Raw genomic sequence first — 21,470 nt, forward strand, 5'->3', positions numbered from 1 at the left:
AAAACAATCGTGAGCGTTGGGAGGCTGGGCAGCTGTGCCTTCTTCCCAAATCTACCGTCAAAAATCAGCTGTGATGCTGGACAGAGGCCTTTGCATCCTTGACTTTCAAGAGCGCAATCCCTGTGCTGTTCCTGTGACCACGAGCTTCTGTATCTTCAGCTGCTGCTCTGATCGGTCTCTGACCTTATATACACACAAGAGGCATGTTCACTCGCATGGAAGCCCCGCCCGTTTGGCCCCGCCCACACACACGCGGTGTGCACCGTCTTCCCACCATTTACCCACTATGATGGACAGCTCACTCAAGGGACCCCTGCGCACTTCGGCGAGATTGCATAGTAACACACACATTGTCGCTGGAACAAGTTGAAGCTCAAATGCAGTGACTCATTCATCAGCCCAAAAACAATCGTGAGCGTTGGGAGGCTGGGCAGCTGTGCCTTCTTCCCAAATCTACCGTCGAAAATCAGCTGTGATGCTGGACAGAGGCCTTTGCATCCTTGACTTTCAAGAGTGCAATCCCTGTGCTGTTCCTGTGCCCACGAGCTTCTGTATCTTCATCTGCTGCTCTGATCGGTCTCTGACCTTATATACACACAAGAGGCATGTTCACTCGCATGGAAGACCCGCCCGTTTGGCCCCGCCCACACACACGCGGTGTGCACCGTCTTCCCGCCATTTACCCACTATGATGGACAGTTCACTCAAGGGACCCCTGCGCACTGCGGCGCGATTGCATAGTAACACACACTTGGTCGCTGGAACTAGTTGAAGCTCAAATGCAGTGACTCATTCATCAGCCCAAAAACAATCGTGAGCGTCGTGGAGGCTGGGCAGGTGTGCCTTCTTCCCAAATCTACCGTCGAAAATCAGCTGTGATGCTGGACAGAGGCCTTTGCATCCTTGACTTTCAAGAGCGCAATCCCTGTGCTGTTCCTGTGACCTCGAGCTTCTGTATCTTCAGCTGCTGCTCTGATCGGTCTCTGACATTATATACACACAAGAGGCATGTTCACTCGCATGGAAGCCCCGCCCGTTTGGCCCCGCCCACACACACAAGGTGTGCACCCTCTTCCCGCCATTTACCCACTATGATGGACAGCTCACTCAAGGGACCCCTGCGCACTTCGGCGCGATTGCATAGTAACACACACATAGTCGCTGGAACTAGTTGAAGCTCAAAAGCAGTGACTCATTCATCAGCCCAAAAACAATCGTGAGCGTCGTGGAGGCTGGGCAGGTGTGCCTTCTTCCCAAATCTACCGTCGAAAATCAGTTGTGATGCTGGACAGAGGCCTTTGCATCCTTGACTTTCAAGAGCGCAATCCCTGTGCTGTTCCTGTGCCCACGAGCTTCTGTATCTTCATCTGCTGCTCTGATCGGTCTCTGACCTTATATACACACAAGAGGCATGTTCACTCGCATGGAAGCCCCACCCGTTTGGCCCCGCCCACACACACACGGTGTGCACCGTCTTCCCGCCATTTACCCACTATGATGGACAGCTCACTCAAGGGACCCCTGCGCACTTCGGCGCGAATGCATAGTAACACACACCTGGTCGCTGTAGACAACTCTCTGGCACTTTAGGCAGCTGTAGTGTAGTAAAAGCACTATACATTTACCCAACGAGGTAGCACTTACTGATTATCCAGTAGAAAGTACTCCAGTTGAGTAGAGGTATGGCACAAAACGGTGGCGTCTTCTTGAATAAATATGAAGGGCAGGGTCCATTCTGGCACGATGGTCCTGGCACAAAAATTAAACCTCAACAGGAAGCACTTACAGATATCATTACAGCATGTGCCCTAGTTGAAGCTTAAATTCAGTGACTCATTCATCAGCCCAAAAACAATCGTGAGCGTCGTGGAGGCTGGGCAGGTGTGCCTTCTTCCCAAATCTACCGTCGAAAATCAGCTGTGATGCTGGACAGAGGCCTTTGCATCCTTGACTTTCAAGAGCGCAATCCATGTGCTGTTCCTGTGACCTCGAGCTTCTGTATCTTCAGCTGCTGCTCTGATCGGTCTCTGACCTTATATACACACAAGAGGCATGTTCACTCGCATGGAAGCCCCGCCCGTTTGGCCCCGCCCACACACACACAGTGTGCACCCTCTTCCCGCCATTTACCCACTATGATGGACAGCTCACTCAAGGGACCCCTGCGCACTTCGGCGCGATTGCATAGTAACACACACATAGTCGCTGGAACTAGTTGAAGCTCAAATGCAGTGACTCATTCATCAGCCCAAAAACAATCGTGAGCGTTGGGAGGCTGGGCATATGTGCCTTCTTCCCAAATATACCATCGAAAATCAGCTGTGATGCTGGACAGAGGCCTTTGCATCCTTGACTTTCAAGCGCGCAATCCCTGTGCTGTTCCTGTGACCACGAGCTTCTGTATCTTCATCTGCTGCTCTGATCGGTCTCTGACCTTATATACACACAAGAGGCATGTTCACTCGCATGGAAGCCCCGCCCGTTTGGCCCCGCCCACACACACGAGGTGTGCACCCTCTTCCCGCCATTTACACACTATGATGGACAGCTTACTCAAGGGACCCCTGCGCACTTCGGCGAGATTGCATAGTAACACACATTGTCGCTGGAACTAGTTGAAGCTCAAATGCAGTGACTCATTCATCAGCCCAAAAACAATCGTGAGCGTTGGGAGGCTGGGCAGCTGTGCCTTCTTCCCAAATCTACAGTCAAAAATCAGCTGTGATGCTGGACAGAGGCCTTTGCATCCTTGACTTTCAAGAGCGCAATCCCTGTGCTGTTCCTGTGACCACGAGCTTCTGTATCTTCAGCTGCTGCTCTGATCGGTCTCTGACCTTATATACACACAAGAGGCATGTTCACTCGCATGGAAGACCCGCCCGTTTGGCCCCGCCCACACACACGCGGTGTGCACCGTCTTCCCGCCATTTACCCACTATGATGGACAGTTCACTCAAGGGACCCCTGCGCACTGCGGCGCGATTGCATAGTAACACACACTTGGTCGCTGGAACTAGTTGAAGCTCAAATGCAGTGACTCATTCATCAGCCCAAAAACAATCGTGAGCGTCGTGGAGGCTGGGCAGGTGTGCCTTCTTCCCAAATCTACCGTCGAAAATCAGCTGTGATGCTGGACAGAGGCCTTTGCATCCTTGACTTTCAAGAGCGCAATCCCTGTGCTGTTCCTGTGACCTCGAGCTTCTGTATCTTCAGCTGCTGCTCTGATCGGTCTCTGACATTATATACACACAAGAGGCATGTTCACTCGCATGGAAGCCCCGCCCGTTTGGCCCCGCCCACACACACACGGTGTGCACCCTCTTCCCGCCATTTACCCACTATGATGGACAGCTCACTCAAGGGACCCCTGCGCACTTCGGCGCGATTGCATAGTAACACACACATAGTCGCTGGAACTAGTTGAAGCTCAAAAGCAGTGACTCATTCATCAGCCCAAAAACAATCGTGAGCGTTGGGAGGCTGGGCAGATGTGCCTTCTTCCCAAATATACCATCGAAAATCAGCTGTGATGCTGGACAGAGGCCTTTGCATCCTTGACTTTCAAGAGCGCAATCCCTGTGCTGTTCCTGTGCCCACGAGCTTCTGTATCTTCATCTGCTGCTCTGATCGGTCTCTGACCTTATATACACACAAGAGGCATGTTCACTCGCATGGAAGCCCCGCCCGTTTGGCCCCGCCCACACACACACGGTGTGCACCGTCTTCCCGCCATTTACCCACTATGATGGACAGCTCACTCAAGGGACCCCTGCGCCCTTCGGCGCGAATGCATAGTAACACACACCTGGTCGCTGTAGACAACTCTCTGGCACTTTAGGCAGCTGTAGTGTAGTAAAAGCACTATACATTTACCCAACGAGGTAGCACTTACTGATTATCCAGTAGAAAGTACTCCAGTTGAGTAGAGGTATGGCACAAAACGGTGGCGTCTTCTTGAATAAATATGAAGGGCAGGGTCCATTCTGGCACGATGGTCCTGGCACAAAAATTAAACCTCAACAGGAAGCACTTACAGATATCATTACAGCATGTGCCCTAGTTGAAGCTTAAATTCAGTGACTCATTCATCAGCCCAAAAACAATCGTGAGCGTCGTGGAGGCTGGGCAGGTGTGCCTTCTTCCCAAATCTACCGTCGAAAATCAGCTGTGATGCTGGACAGAGGCCTTTGCATCCTTGACTTTCAAGAGCGCAATCCATGTGCTGTTCCTGTGACCTCGAGCTTCTGTATCTTCAGCTGCTGCTCTGATCGGTCTCTGACCTTATATACACACAAGAGGCATGTTCACTCGCATGGAAGCCCCGCCCGTTTGGCCCCGCCCACACACACACAGTGTGCACCCTCTTCCCGCCATTTACCCACTATGATGGACAGCTCACTCAAGGGACCCCTGCGCACTTCGGCGCGATTGCATAGTAACACACACATAGTCGCTGGAACTAGTTGAAGCTCAAATGCAGTGACTCATTCATCAGCCCAAAAACAATCGTGAGCGTTGGGAGGCTGGGCAGATGGGCCTTCTTCCCAAATATACCATCGAAAATCAGCTGTGATGCTGGACAGAGGCCTTTGCATCCTTGACTTTCAAGCGCGCAATCCCTGTGCTGTTCCTGTGACCACGAGCTTCTGTATCTTCATCTGCTGCTCTGATCGGTCTCTGACCTTATATACACACAAGAGGCATGTTCACTCGCATGGAAGCCCCGCCCGTTTGGCCCCGCCCACACACACACAGTGTGCACCCTCTTCCCGCCATTTACCCACTATGATGGACAGCTCACTCAAGGGACCCCTGCGCACTTCGGCGCGATTGCATAGTAACACACACATAGTCGCTGGAACTAGTTGAAGCTCAAATGCAGTGACTCATTCATCAGCCCAAAAACAATCGTGAGCGTTGGGAGGCTGGGCAGATGGGCCTTCTTCCCAAATATACCATCGAAAATCAGCTGTGATGCTGGACAGAGGCCTTTGCATCCTTGACTTTCAAGCGCGCAATCCCTGTGCTGTTCCTGTGACCACGAGCTTCTGTATCTTCATCTGCTGCTCTGATCGGTCTCTGACCTTATATACACACAAGAGGCATGTTCACTCGCATGGAAGCCCCGCCCGTTTGGCCCCGCCCACACACACGAGGTGTGCACCCTCTTCCCGCCATTTACACACTATGATGGACAGCTTACTCAAGGGACCCCTGCGCACTTCGGCGAGATTGCATAGTAACACACATTGTCGCTGGAACTAGTTGAAGCTCAAATGCAGTGACTCATTCATCAGCCCAAAAACAATCGTGAGCGTTGGGAGGCTGGGCAGCTGTGCCTTCTTCCCAAATCTACCGTCAAAAATCAGCTGTGATGCTGGACAGAGGCCTTTGCATCCTTGACTTTCAAGAGCGCAATCCCTGTGCTGTTCCTGTGACCACGAGCTTCTGTATCTTCAGCTGCTGCTCTGATCGGTCTCTGACCTTATATACACACAAGAGGCATGTTCACTCGCATGGAAGCCCCGCCCGTTTGGCCCCGCCCACACACACGCGGTGTGCACCGTCTTCCCACCATTTACCCACTATGATGGACAGCTCACTCAAGGGACCCCTGCGCACTTCGGCGAGATTGCATAGTAACACACACATTGTCGCTGGAACAAGTTGAAGCTCAAATGCAGTGACTCATTCATCAGCCCAAAAACAATCGTGAGCGTTGGGAGGCTGGGCAACTGTGCCTTCTTCCCAAATCTACCGTCGAAAATCAGCTGTGATGCTGGACAGAGGCCTTTGCATCCTTGACTTTCAAGAGCGCAATCCCTGTGCTGTTCCTGTGACCACGAGCTTCTGTATCTTCAGCTGCTGCTCTGATCGGTCTCTGACCTTATATACACACAAGAGGCATGTTCACTCGCATGGAAGCCCCGCCCGTTTGGCCCCGCCCACACACACTCGGTGTGCACCGTCTTCCCGCCATTTACCCACTATGATGGACAGCTCACTCAAGGGACCCCTGCGCCCTTCGGCGCGAATGCATAGTAACACACACCTGGTCGCTGTAGACAACTCTCTGGCACTTTAGGCAGCTGTAGTGTAGTAAAAGCACTATACATTTACCCAACGAGGTAGCACTTACTGATTATCCAGTAGAAATTACTCCAGTTGAGTAGAGGTATGGCACAAAACGGTGGCGTCTTCTTGAATAAATATGAAGGGCAGGGTCCATTCTGGCACGATGGTCCTGGCACAAAAATTAAACCTCAACAGGAAGCACTTACAGATATCATTACAGCATGTGCCCTAGTTGAAGCTTAAATTCAGTGACTCATTCATCAGCCCAAAAACAATCGTGAGCGTCGTGGAGGCTGGGCAGGTGTGCCTTCTTCCCAAATCTACCGTCGAAAATCAGCTGTGATGCTGGACAGAGGCCTTTGCATCCTTGACTTTCAAGAGCGCAATCCATGTGCTGTTCCTGTGACCTCGAGCTTCTGTATCTTCAGCTGCTGCTCTGATCGGTCTCTGACCTTATATACACACAAGAGGCATGTTCACTCGCATGGAAGCCCCGCCCGTTTGGCCCCGCCCACACACACACGGTGTGCACCCTCTTCCCGCCATTTACCCACTATGATGGACAGCTCACTCAAGGGACCCCTGCGCACTTCGGCGCGATTGCATAGTAACACACACATAGTCGCTGGAACTAGTTGAAGCTCAAATGCAGTGACTCATTCATCAGCCCAAAAACAATCGTGAGCGTTGGGAGGCTGGGCATATGTGCCTTCTTCCCAAATATACCATCGAAAATCAGCTGTGATGCTGGACAGAGGCCTTTGCATCCTTGACTTTCAAGCGCGCAATCCCTGTGCTGTTCCTGTGACCACGAGCTTCTGTATCTTCATCTGCTGCTCTGATCGGTCTCTGACCTTATATACACACAAGAGGCATGTTCACTCGCATGGAAGCCCCGCCCGTTTGGCCCCGCCCACACACACGAGGTGTGCACCCTCTTCCCGCCATTTACACACTATGATGGACAGCTTACTCAAGGGACCCCTGCGCACTTCGGCGAGATTGCATAGTAACACACATTGTCGCTGGAACTAGTTGAAGCTCAAATGCAGTGACTCATTCATCAGCCCAAAAACAATCGTGAGCGTTGGGAGGCTGGGCAGCTGTGCCTTCTTCCCAAATCTACCGTCAAAAATCAGCTGTGATGCTGGACAGAGGCCTTTGCATCCTTGACTTTCAAGAGCGCAATCCCTGTGCTGTTCCTGTGACCACGAGCTTCTGTATCTTCAGCTGCTGCTCTGATCGGTCTCTGACCTTATATACACACAAGAGGCATGTTCACTCGCATGGAAGCCCCGCCCGTTTGGCCCCGCCCACACACACGCGGTGTGCACCGTCTTCCCACCATTTACCCACTATGATGGACAGCTCACTCAAGGGACCCCTGCGCACTTCGGCGAGATTGCATAGTAACACACACATTGTCGCTGGAACAAGTTGAAGCTCAAATGCAGTGACTCATTCATCAGCCCAAAAACAATCGTGAGCGTTGGGAGGCTGGGCAGCTGTGCCTTCTTCCCAAATCTACCGTCGAAAATCAGCTGTGATGCTGGACAGAGGCCTTTGCATCCTTGACTTTCAAGAGTGCAATCCCTGTGCTGTTCCTGTGCCCACGAGCTTCTGTATCTTCATCTGCTGCTCTGATCGGTCTCTGACCTTATATACACACAAGAGGCATGTTCACTCGCATGGAAGACCCGCCCGTTTGGCCCCGCCCACACACACGCGGTGTGCACCGTCTTCCCGCCATTTACCCACTATGATGGACAGTTCACTCAAGGGACCCCTGCGCACTGCGGCGCGATTGCATAGTAACACACACTTGGTCGCTGGAACTAGTTGAAGCTCAAATGCAGTGACTCATTCATCAGCCCAAAAACAATCGTGAGCGTCGTGGAGGCTGGGCAGGTGTGCCTTCTTCCCAAATCTACCGTCGAAAATCAGCTGTGATGCTGGACAGAGGCCTTTGCATCCTTGACTTTCAAGAGCGCAATCCCTGTGCTGTTCCTGTGACCTCGAGCTTCTGTATCTTCAGCTGCTGCTCTGATCGGTCTCTGACATTATATACACACAAGAGGCATGTTCACTCGCATGGAAGCCCCGCCCGTTTGGCCCCGCCCACACACACAAGGTGTGCACCCTCTTCCCGCCATTTACCCACTATGATGGACAGCTCACTCAAGGGACCCCTGCGCACTTCGGCGCGATTGCATAGTAACACACACATAGTCGCTGGAACTAGTTGAAGCTCAAAAGCAGTGACTCATTCATCAGCCCAAAAACAATCGTGAGCGTCGTGGAGGCTGGGCAGGTGTGCCTTCTTCCCAAATCTACCGTCGAAAATCAGTTGTGATGCTGGACAGAGGCCTTTGCATCCTTGACTTTCAAGAGCGCAATCCCTGTGCTGTTCCTGTGCCCACGAGCTTCTGTATCTTCATCTGCTGCTCTGATCGGTCTCTGACCTTATATACACACAAGAGGCATGTTCACTCGCATGGAAGCCCCGCCCGTTTGGCCCCGCCCACACACACACGGTGTGCACCGTCTTCCCGCCATTTACCCACTATGATGGACAGCTCACTCAAGGGACCCCTGCGCACTTCGGCGCGAATGCATAGTAACACACACCTGGTCGCTGTAGACAACTCTCTGGCACTTTAGGCAGCTGTAGTGTAGTAAAAGCACTATACATTTACCCAACGAGGTAGCACTTACTGATTATCCAGTAGAAAGTACTCCAGTTGAGTAGAGGTATGGCACAAAACGGTGGCGTCTTCTTGAATAAATATGAAGGGCAGGGTCCATTCTGGCACGATGGTCCTGGCACAAAAATTAAACCTCAACAGGAAGCACTTACAGATATCATTACAGCATGTGCCCTAGTTGAAGCTTAAATTCAGTGACTCATTCATCAGCCCAAAAACAATCGTGAGCGTCGTGGAGGCTGGGCAGGTGTGCCTTCTTCCCAAATCTACCGTCGAAAATCAGCTGTGATGCTGGACAGAGGCCTTTGCATCCTTGACTTTCAAGAGCGCAATCCATGTGCTGTTCCTGTGACCTCGAGCTTCTGTATCTTCAGCTGCTGCTCTGATCGGTCTCTGACCTTATATACACACAAGAGGCATGTTCACTCGCATGGAAGCCCCGCCCGTTTGGCCCCGCCCACACACACACAGTGTGCACCCTCTTCCCGCCATTTACCCACTATGATGGACAGCTCACTCAAGGGACCCCTGCGCACTTCGGCGCGATTGCATAGTAACACACACATAGTCGCTGGAACTAGTTGAAGCTCAAATGCAGTGACTCATTCATCAGCCCAAAAACAATCGTGAGCGTTGGGAGGCTGGGCATATGTGCCTTCTTCCCAAATATACCATCGAAAATCAGCTGTGATGCTGGACAGAGGCCTTTGCATCCTTGACTTTCAAGCGCGCAATCCCTGTGCTGTTCCTGTGACCACGAGCTTCTGTATCTTCATCTGCTGCTCTGATCGGTCTCTGACCTTATATACACACAAGAGGCATGTTCACTCGCATGGAAGCCCCGCCCGTTTGGCCCCGCCCACACACACGAGGTGTGCACCCTCTTCCCGCCATTTACACACTATGATGGACAGCTTACTCAAGGGACCCCTGCGCACTTCGGCGAGATTGCATAGTAACACACATTGTCGCTGGAACTAGTTGAAGCTCAAATGCAGTGACTCATTCATCAGCCCAAAAACAATCGTGAGCGTTGGGAGGCTGGGCAGCTGTGCCTTCTTCCCAAATCTACAGTCAAAAATCAGCTGTGATGCTGGACAGAGGCCTTTGCATCCTTGACTTTCAAGAGCGCAATCCCTGTGCTGTTCCTGTGACCACGAGCTTCTGTATCTTCAGCTGCTGCTCTGATCGGTCTCTGACCTTATATACACACAAGAGGCATGTTCACTCGCATGGAAGACCCGCCCGTTTGGCCCCGCCCACACACACGCGGTGTGCACCGTCTTCCCGCCATTTACCCACTATGATGGACAGTTCACTCAAGGGACCCCTGCGCACTGCGGCGCGATTGCATAGTAACACACACTTGGTCGCTGGAACTAGTTGAAGCTCAAATGCAGTGACTCATTCATCAGCCCAAAAACAATCGTGAGCGTCGTGGAGGCTGGGCAGGTGTGCCTTCTTCCCAAATCTACCGTCGAAAATCAGCTGTGATGCTGGACAGAGGCCTTTGCATCCTTGACTTTCAAGAGCGCAATCCCTGTGCTGTTCCTGTGACCTCGAGCTTCTGTATCTTCAGCTGCTGCTCTGATCGGTCTCTGACATTATATACACACAAGAGGCATGTTCACTCGCATGGAAGCCCCGCCCGTTTGGCCCCGCCCACACACACACGGTGTGCACCCTCTTCCCGCCATTTACCCACTATGATGGACAGCTCACTCAAGGGACCCCTGCGCACTTCGGCGCGATTGCATAGTAACACACACATAGTCGCTGGAACTAGTTGAAGCTCAAAAGCAGTGACTCATTCATCAGCCCAAAAACAATCGTGAGCGTTGGGAGGCTGGGCAGATGTGCCTTCTTCCCAAATATACCATCGAAAATCAGCTGTGATGCTGGACAGAGGCCTTTGCATCCTTGACTTTCAAGAGCGCAATCCCTGTGCTGTTCCTGTGCCCACGAGCTTCTGTATCTTCATCTGCTGCTCTGATCGGTCTCTGACCTTATATACACACAAGAGGCATGTTCACTCGCATGGAAGCCCCGCCCGTTTGGCCCCGCCCACACACACACGGTGTGCACCGTCTTCCCGCCATTTACCCACTATGATGGACAGCTCACTCAAGGGACCCCTGCGCCCTTCGGCGCGAATGCATAGTAACACACACCTGGTCGCTGTAGACAACTCTCTGGCACTTTAGGCAGCTGTAGTGTAGTAAAAGCACTATACATTTACCCAACGAGGTAGCACTTACTGATTATCCAGTAGAAAGTACTCCAGTTGAGTAGAGGTATGGCACAAAACGGTGGCGTCTTCTTGAATAAATATGAAGGGCAGGGTCCATTCTGGCACGATGGTCCTGGCACAAAAATTAAACCTCAACAGGAAGCACTTACAGATATCATTACAGCATGTGCCCTAGTTGAAGCTTAAATTCAGTGACTCATTCATCAGCCCAAAAACAATCGTGAGCGTCGTGGAGGCTGGGCAGGTGTGCCTTCTTCCCAAATCTACCGTCGAAAATCAGCTGTGATGCTGGACAGAGGCCTTTGCATCCTTGACTTTCAAGAGCGCAATCCATGTGCTGTTCCTGTGACCTCGAGCTTCTGTATCTTCAGCTGCTGCTCTGATCGGTCTCTGACCTTATATACACACAAGAGGCATGTTCACTCGCATGGAAGCCCCGCCCGTTTGGCCCCGCCCACACACACACAGTGTGCACCCTCTTCCCGCCATTTACCCACTATGATGGACAGCTCACTCAAGGGACCCCTGCGCACTTCGGCGCGATTGCATAGTAACACACACATAGTCGCTGGAACTAGTTGAAGCTCAAATGCAGTGACTCATTCATCAGCCCAAAAACAATCGTGAGCGTTGGGAGGCTGGGCAGATGGGCCTTCTTCCCAAATATACCATCGAAAATCAGCTGTGATGCTGGACAGAGGCCTTTGCATCCTTGACTTTCAAGCGCGCAATCCCTGTGCTGTTCCTGTGACCACGAGCTTCTGTATCTTCATCTGCTGCTCTGATCGGTCTCTGACCTTATATACACACAAGAGGCATGTTCACTCGCATGGAAGCCCCGCCCGTTTGGCCCCGCCCACACACACACAGTGTGCACCCTCTTCCCGCCATTTACCCACTATGATGGACAGCTCACTCAAGGGACCCCTGCGCACTTCGGCGCGATTGCATAGTAACACACACATAGTCGCTGGAACTAGTTGAAGCTCAAATGCAGTGACTCATTCATCAGCCCAAAAACAATCGTGAGCGTTGGGAGGCTGGGCATATGTGCCTTCTTCCCAAATATACCATCGAAAATCAGCTGTGATGCTGGACAGAGGCCTTTGCATCCTTGACTTTCAAGCGCGCAATCCCTGTGCTGTTCCTGTGACCACGAGCTTCTGTATCTTCATCTGCTGCTCTGATCGGTCTCTGACCTTATATACACACAAGAGGCATGTTCACTCGCATGGAAGCCCCGCCCGTTTGGCCCCGCCCACACACACGAGGTGTGCACCCTCTTCCCGCCATTTACACACTATGATGGACAGCTTACTCAAGGGACCCCTGCGCACTTCGGCGAGATTGCATAGTAACACACATTGTCGCTGGAACTAGTTGAAGCTCAAATGCAGTGACTCATTCATCAGCCCAAAAACAATCGTGAGCGTTGGGAGGCTGGGCAGCTGTGCCTTCTTCCCAAATCTACCGTCAAAAATCAGCTGTGATGCTGGACAGAGGCCTTTGCATCCTTGACTTTCAAGAGCGCAATCCCTGTGCTGTTCCTGTGACCACGAGCTTCTGTATCTTCAGCTGCTGCTCTGATCGGTCTCTGACCTTATATACACACAAGAGGCATGTTCACTCGCATGGAAGCCCCGCCCGTTTGGCCCCGCCCACACACACGCGGTGTGCACCGTCTTCCCACCATTTACCCACTATGATGGACAGCTCACTCAAGGGACCCCTGCGCACTTCGGCGAGATTGCATAGTAACACACACATTGTCGCTGGAACAAGTTGAAGCTCAAATGCAGTGACTCATTCATCAGCCCAAAAACAATCGTGAGCGTTGGGAGGCTGGGCAGCTGTGCCTTCTTCCCAAATCTACCGTCGAAAATCAGCTGTGATGCTGGACAGAGGCCTTTGCATCCTTGACTTTCAAGAGTGCAATCCCTGTGCTGTTCCTGTGCCCACGAGCTTCTGTATCTTCATCTGCTGCTCTGATCGGTCTCTGACCTTATATACACACAAGAGGCATGTTCACTCGCATGGAAGACCCGCCCGTTTGGCCCCGCCCACACACACGCGGTGTGCACCGTCTTCCCGCCATTTACCCACTATGATGGACAGTTCACTCAAGGGACCCCTGCGCACTGCGGCGCGATTGCATAGTAACACACACTTGGTCGCTGGAACTAGTTGAAGCTCAAATGCAGTGACTCATTCATCAGCCCAAAAACAATCGTGAGCGTCGTGGAGGCTGGGCAGGTGTGCCTTCTTCCCAAATCTACCGTCGAAAATCAGCTGTGATGCTGGACAGAGGCCTTTGCATCCTTGACTTTCAAGAGCGCAATCCCTGTGCTGTTCCTGTGACCTCGAGCTTCTGTATCTTCAGCTGCTGCTCTGATCGGTCTCTGACATTATATACACACAAGAGGCATGTTCACTCGCATGGAAGCCCCGCCCGTTTGGCCCCGCCCACACACACAAGGTGTGCACCCTCTTCCCGCCATTTACCCACTATGATGGACAGCTCACTCAAGGGACCCCTGCGCACTTCGGCGCGATTGCATAGTAACACACACATAGTCGCTGGAACTAGTTGAAGCTCAAAAGCAGTGACTCATTCATCAGCCCAAAAACAATCGTGAGCGTCGTGGAGGCTGGGCAGGTGTGCCTTCTTCCCAAATCTACCGTCGAAAATCAGTTGTGATGCTGGACAGAGGCCTTTGCATCCTTGACTTTCAAGAGCGCAATCCCTGTGCTGTTCCTGTGCCCACGAGCTTCTGTATCTTCATCTGCTGCTCTGATCGGTCTCTGACCTTATATACACACAAGAGGCATGTTCACTCGCATGGAAGCCCCGCCCGTTTGGCCCCGCCCACACACACACGGTGTGCACCGTCTTCCCGCCATTTACCCACTATGATGGACAGCTCACTCAAGGGACCCCTGCGCACTTCGGCGCGAATGCATAGTAACACACACCTGGTCGCTGTAGACAACTCTCTGGCACTTTAGGCAGCTGTAGTGTAGTAAAAGCACTATACATTTACCCAACGAGGTAGCACTTACTGATTATCCAGTAGAAAGTACTCCAGTTGAGTAGAGGTATGGCACAAAACGGTGGCGTCTTCTTGAATAAATATGAAGGGCAGGGTCCATTCTGGCACGATGGTCCTGGCACAAAAATTAAACCTCAACAGGAAGCACTTACAGATATCATTACAGCATGTGCCCTAGTTGAAGCTTAAATTCAGTGACTCATTCATCAGCCCAAAAACAATCGTGAGCGTCGTGGAGGCTGGGCAGGTGTGCCTTCTTCCCAAATCTACCGTCGAAAATCAGCTGTGATGCTGGACAGAGGCCTTTGCATCCTTGACTTTCAAGAGCGCAATCCATGTGCTGTTCCTGTGACCTCGAGCTTCTGTATCTTCAGCTGCTGCTCTGATCGGTCTCTGACCTTATATACACACAAGAGGCATGTTCACTCGCATGGAAGCCCCGCCCGTTTGGCCCCGCCCACACACACACAGTGTGCACCCTCTTCCCGCCATTTACCCACTATGATGGACAGCTCACTCAAGGGACCCCTGCGCACTTCGGCGCGATTGCATAGTAACACACACATAGTCGCTGGAACTAGTTGAAGCTCAAATGCAGTGACTCATTCATCAGCCCAAAAACAATCGTGAGCGTTGGGAGGCTGGGCATATGTGCCTTCTTCCCAAATATACCATCGAAAATCAGCTGTGATGCTGGACAGAGGCCTTTGCATCCTTGACTTTCAAGCGCGCAATCCCTGTGCTGTTCCTGTGACCACGAGCTTCTGTATCTTCATCTGCTGCTCTGATCGGTCTCTGACCTTATATACACACAAGAGGCATGTTCACTCGCATGGAAGCCCCGCCCGTTTGGCCCCGCCCACACACACGAGGTGTGCACCCTCTTCCCGCCATTTACACACTATGATGGACAGCTTACTCAAGGGACCCCTGCGCACTTCGGCGAGATTGCATAGTAACACACATTGTCGCTGGAACTAGTTGAAGCTCAAATGCAGTGACTCATTCATCAGCCCAAAAACAATCGTGAGCGTTGGGAGGCTGGGCAGCTGTGCCTTCTTCCCAAATCTACAGTCAAAAATCAGCTGTGATGCTGGACAGAGGCCTTTGCATCCTTGACTTTCAAGAGCGCAATCCCTGTGCTGTTCCTGTGACCACGAGCTTCTGTATCTTCAGCTGCTGCTCTGATCGGTCTCTGACCTTATATACACACAAGAGGCATGTTCACTCGCATGGAAGACCCGCCCGTTTGGCCCCGCCCACACACACGCGGTGTGCACCGTCTTCCCGCCATTTACCCACTATGATGGACAGTTCACTCAAGGGACCCCTGCGCACTGCGGCGCGATTGCATAGTAACACACACTTGGTCGCTGGAACTAGTTGAAGCTCAAATGCAGTGACTCATTCATCAGCCCAAAAACAATCGTGAGCGTCGTGGAGGCTGGGCAGGTGTGCCTTCTTCCCAAATCTACCGTCGAAAATCAGCTGTGATGCTGGACAGAGGCCTTTGCATCCTTGACTTTCAAGAGCGCAATCCCTGTGCTGTTCCTGTGACCTCGAGCTTCTGTATCTTCAGCTGCTGCTCTGATCGGTCTCTGACATTATATACACACAAGAGGCATGTTCACTCGCATGGAAGCCCCGCCCGTTTGGCCCCGCCCACACACACACGGTGTGCACCCTCTTCCCGCCATTTACCCACTATGATGGACAGCTCACTCAAGGGACCCCTGCGCACTTCGGCGCGATTGCATAGTAACACACACATAGTCGCTGGAACTAGTTGAAGCTCAAAAGCAGTGACTCATTCATCAGCCCAAAAACAATCGTGAGCGTTGGGAGGCTGGGCAGATGTGCCTTCTTCCCAAATATACCATCGAAAATCAGCTGTGATGCTGGACAGAGGCCTTTGCATCCTTGACTTTCAAGAGCGCAATCCCTGTGCTGTTCCTGTGCCCACGAGCTTCTGTATCTTCATCTGCTGCTCTGATCGGTCTCTGACCTTATATACACACAAGAGGCATGTTCACTCGCATGGAAGCCCCGCCCGTTTGGCCCCGCCCACACACACACGGTGTGCACCGTCTTCCCGCCATTTACCCACTATGATGGACAGCTCACTCAAGGGACCCCTGCGCCCTTCGGCGCGAATGCATAGTAACACACACCTGGTCGCTGTAGACAACTCTCTGGCACTTTAGGCAGCTGTAGTGTAGTAAAAGCACTATACATTTACCCAACGAGGTAGCACTTACTGATTATCCAGTAGAAAGTACTCCAGTTGAGTAGAGGTATGGCACAAAACGGTGGCGTCTTCTTGAATAAATATGAAGGGCAGGGTCCATTCTGGCACGATGGTCCTGGCACAAAAATTAAACCTCAACAGGAAGCACTTACAGATATCATTACAGCATGTGCCCTAGTTGAAGCTTAAATTCAGTGACTCATTCATCAGCCCAAAAACAATCGTGAGCGTCGTGGAGGCTGGGCAGGTGTGCCTTCTTCCCAAATCTACCGTCGAAAATCAGCTGTGATGCTGGACAGAGGCCTTTGCATCCTTGACTTTCAAGAGCGCAATCCATGTGCTGTTCCTGTGACCTCGAGCTTCTGTATCTTCAGCTGCTGCTCTGATCGGTCTCTGACCTTATATACACACAAGAGGCATGTTCACTCGCATGGAAGCCCCGCCCGTTTGGCCCCGCCCACACACACACAGTGTGCACCCTCTTCCCGCCATTTACCCACTATGATGGACAGCTCACTCAAGGGACCCCTGCGCACTTCGGCGCGATTGCATAGTAACACACACATAGTCGCTGGAACTAGTTGAAGCTCAAATGCAGTGACTCATTCATCAGCCCAAAAACAATCGTGAGCGTTGGGAGGCTGGGCAGATGGGCCTTCTTCCCAAATATACCATCGAAAATCAGCTGTGATGCTGGACAGAGGCCTTTGCATCCTTGACTTTCAAGCGCGCAATCCCTGTGCTGTTCCTGTGACCACGAGCTTCTGTATCTTCATCTGCTGCTCTGATCGGTCTCTGACCTTATATACACACAAGAGGCATGTTCACTCGCATGGAAGCCCCGCCCGTTTGGCCCCGCCCACACACACACAGTGTGCACCCTCTTCCCGCCATTTACCCACTATGATGGACAGCTCACTCAAGGGACCCCTGCGCACTTCGGCGCGATTGCATAGTAACACACACATAGTCGCTGGAACTAGTTGAAGCTCAAATGCAGTGACTCATTCATCAGCCCAAAAACAATCGTGAGCGTTGGGAGGCTGGGCAGATGGGCCTTCTTCCCAAATATACCATCGAAAATCAGCTGTGATGCTGGACAGAGGCCTTTGCATCCTTGACTTTCAAGCGCGCAATCCCTGTGCTGTTCCTGTGACCACGAGCTTCTGTATCTTCATCTGCTGCTCTGATCGGTCTCTGACCTTATATACACACAAGAGGCATGTTCACTCGCATGGAAGCCCCGCCCGTTTGGCCCCGCCCACACACACGAGGTGTGCACCCTCTTCCCGCCATTTACACACTATGATGGACAGCTTACTCAAGGGACCCCTGCGCACTTCGGCGAGATTGCATAGTAACACACATTGTCGCTGGAACTAGTTGAAGCTCAAATGCAGTGACTCATTCATCAGCCCAAAAACAATCGTGAGCGTTGGGAGGCTGGGCAGCTGTGCCTTCTTCCCAAATCTACCGTCAAAAATCAGCTGTGATGCTGGACAGAGGCCTTTGCATCCTTGACTTTCAAGAGCGCAATCCCTGTGCTGTTCCTGTGACCACGAGCTTCTGTATCTTCAGCTGCTGCTCTGATCGGTCTCTGACCTTATATACACACAAGAGGCATGTTCACTCGCATGGAAGCCCCGCCCGTTTGGCCCCGCCCACACACACGCGGTGTGCACCGTCTTCCCACCATTTACCCACTATGATGGACAGCTCACTCAAGGGACCCCTGCGCACTTCGGCGAGATTGCATAGTAACACACACATTGTCGCTGGAACAAGTTGAAGCTCAAATGCAGTGACTCATTCATCAGCCCAAAAACAATCGTGAGCGTTGGGAGGCTGGGCAACTGTGCCTTCTTCCCAAATCTACCGTCGAAAATCAGCTGTGATGCTGGACAGAGGCCTTTGCATCCTTGACTTTCAAGAGCGCAATCCCTGTGCTGTTCCTGTGACCACGAGCTTCTGTATCTTCAGCTGCTGCTCTGATCGGTCTCTGACCTTATATACACACAAGAGGCATGTTCACTCGCATGGAAGCCCCGCCCGTTTGGCCCCGCCCACACACACTCGGTGTGCACCGTCTTCCCGCCATTTACCCACTATGATGGACAGCTCACTCAAGGGACCCCTGCGCCCTTCGGCGCGAATGCATAGTAACACACACCTGGTCGCTGTAGACAACTCTCTGGCACTTTAGGCAGCTGTAGCGTAGTAAAAGCACTATACATTTACCCAACGAGGTAGCACTTACTGATTATCCAGTAGAAATTACTCCAGTTGAGTAGAGGTATGGCACAAAACGGTGGCGTCTTCTTGAATAAATATGAAGGGCAGGGTCCATTCTGGCACGATGGTCCTGGCACAAAAATTAAACCTCAACAGGAAGCACTTACAGATATCATTACAGCATGTGCCCTAGTTGAAGCTTAAATTCAGTGACTCATTCATCAGCCCAAAAACAATCGTGAGCGTCGTGGAGGCTGGGCAGGTGTGCCTTCTTCCCAAATCTACCGTCGAAAATCAGCTGTGATGCTGGACAGAGGCCTTTGCATCCTTGACTTTCAAGAGCGCAATCCATGTGCTGTTCCTGTGACCTCGAGCTTCTGTATCTTCAGCTGCTGCTCTGATCGGTCTCTGACCTTATATACACACAAGAGGCATGTTCACTCGCATGGAAGCCCCGCCCGTTTGGCCCCGCCCACACACACACGGTGTGCACCCTCTTCCCGCCATTTACCCACTATGATGGACAGCTCACTCAAGGGACCCCTGCGCACTTCGGCGCGATTGCATAGTAACACACACATAGTCGCTGGAACTAGTTGAAGCTCAAATGCAGTGACTCATTCATCAGCCCAAAAACAATCGTGAGCGTTGGGAGGCTGGGCATATGTGCCTTCTTCCCAAATATACCATCGAAAATCAGCTGTGATGCTGGACAGAGGCCTTTGCATCCTTGACTTTCAAGCGCGCAATCCCTGTGCTGTTCCTGTGACCACGAGCTTCTGTATCTTCATCTGCTGCTCTGATCGGTCTCTGACCTTATATACACACAAGAGGCATGTTCACTCGCATGGAAGCCCCGCCCGTTTGGCCCCGCCCACACACACGAGGTGTGCACCCTCTTCCCGCCATTTACACACTATGATGGACAGCTTACTCAAGGGACCCCTGCGCACTTCGGCGAGATTGCATAGTAACACACATTGTCGCTGGAACTAGTTGAAGCTCAAATGCAGTGACTCATTCATCAGCCCAAAAACAATCGTGAGCGTTGGGAGGCTGGGCAGCTGTGCCTTCTTCCCAAATCTACCGTCAAAAATCAGCTGTGATGCTGGACAGAGGCCTTTGCATCCTTGACTTTCAAGAGCGCAATCCCTGTGCTGTTCCTGTGACCACGAGCTTCTGTATCTTCAGCTGCTGCTCTGATCGGTCTCTGACCTTATATACACACAAGAGGCATGTTCACTCGCATGGAAGCCCCGCCCGTTTGGCCCCGCCCACACACACGCGGTGTGCACCGTCTTCCCACCATTTACCCACTATGATGGACAGCTCACTCAAGGGACCCCTGCGCACTTCGGCGAGATTGCATAGTAACACACACATTGTCGCTGGAACAAGTTGAAGCTCAAATGCAGTGACTCATTCATCAGCCCAAAAACAATCGTGAGCGTTGGGAGGCTGGGCAGCTGTGCCTTCTTCCCAAATCTACCGTCGAAAATCAGCTGTGATGCTGGACAGAGGCCTTTGCATCCTTGACTTTCAAGAGTGCAATCCCTGTGCTGTTCCTGTGCCCACGAGCTTCTGTATCTTCATCTGCTGCTCTGATCGGTCTCTGACCTTATATACACACAAGAGGCATGTTCACTCGCATGGAAGACCCGCCCGTTTGGCCCCGCCCACACACACGCGGTGTGCACCGTCTTCCCGCCATTTACCCACTATGATGGACAGTTCACTCAAGGGACCCCTGCGCACTGCGGCGCGATTGCATAGTAACACACACTTGGTCGCTGGAACTAGTTGAAGCTCAAATGCAGTGACTCATTCATCAGCCCAAAAACAATCGTGAGCGTTGGGAGGCTGGGCAGGTGTGCCTTCTTCCCAAATCTACCGTCGAAAATCAGCTGTGATGCTGGACAGAGGCCTTTGCATCCTTGACTTTCAAGAGCGCAATCCCTGTGCTGTTCCTGTGACCTCGAGCTTCTGTATCTTCAGCTGCTGCTCTGATCGGTCTCTGACATTATATACACACAAGAGGCATGTTCACTCGCATGGAAGCCCCGCCCGTTTGGCCCCGCCCACACACACAAGGTGTGCACCCTCTTCCCGCCATTTACCCACTATGATGGACAGCTCACTCAAGGGACCCCTGCGCACTTCGGCGCGATTGCATAGTAACACACACATAGTCGCTGGAACTAGTTGAAGCTCAAAAGCAGTGACTCATTCATCAGCCCAAAAACAATCGTGAGCGTTGGGAGGCTGGGCAGATGTGCCTTCTTCCCAAATATACCATCGAAAATCAGTTGTGATGCTGGACAGAGGCCTTTGCATCCTTGACTTTCAAGAGCGCAATCCCTGTGCTGTTCCTGTGCCCACGAGCTTCTGTATCTTCATCTGCTGCTCTGATCGGTCTCTGACCTTATATACACACAAGAGGCATGTTCACTCGCATGGAAGCCCCGCCCGTTTGGCCCCGCCCACACACACACGGTGTGCACCGTCTTCCCGCCATTTACCCACTATGATGGACAGCTCACTCAAGGGACCCCTGCGCCCTTCGGCGCGAATGCATAGTAACACACACCTGGTCGCTGTAGACAACTCTCTGGCACTTTAGGCAGCTGTAGTGTAGTAAAAGCACTATACATTTACCCAACGAGGTAGCACTTACTGATTATCCAGTAGAAAGTACTCCAGTTGAGTAGAGGTATGGCACAAAACGGTGGCGTCTTCTTGAATAAATATGAAGGGCAGGGTCCATTCTGGCACGATGGTCCTGGCACAAAAATTAAACCTCAACAGGAAGCACTTACAGATATCATTACAGCATGTGCCCTAGTTGAAGCTTAAATTCAGTGACTCATTCATCAGCCCAAAAACAATCGTGAGCGTCGTGGAGGCTGGGC

Source organism: Lissotriton helveticus, chromosome 8, assembly GCF_964261635.1.
Source record: "Lissotriton helveticus chromosome 8, aLisHel1.1, whole genome shotgun sequence".
Classification (NCBI taxonomy): Eukaryota; Metazoa; Chordata; class Amphibia; order Caudata; family Salamandridae; genus Lissotriton; species Lissotriton helveticus.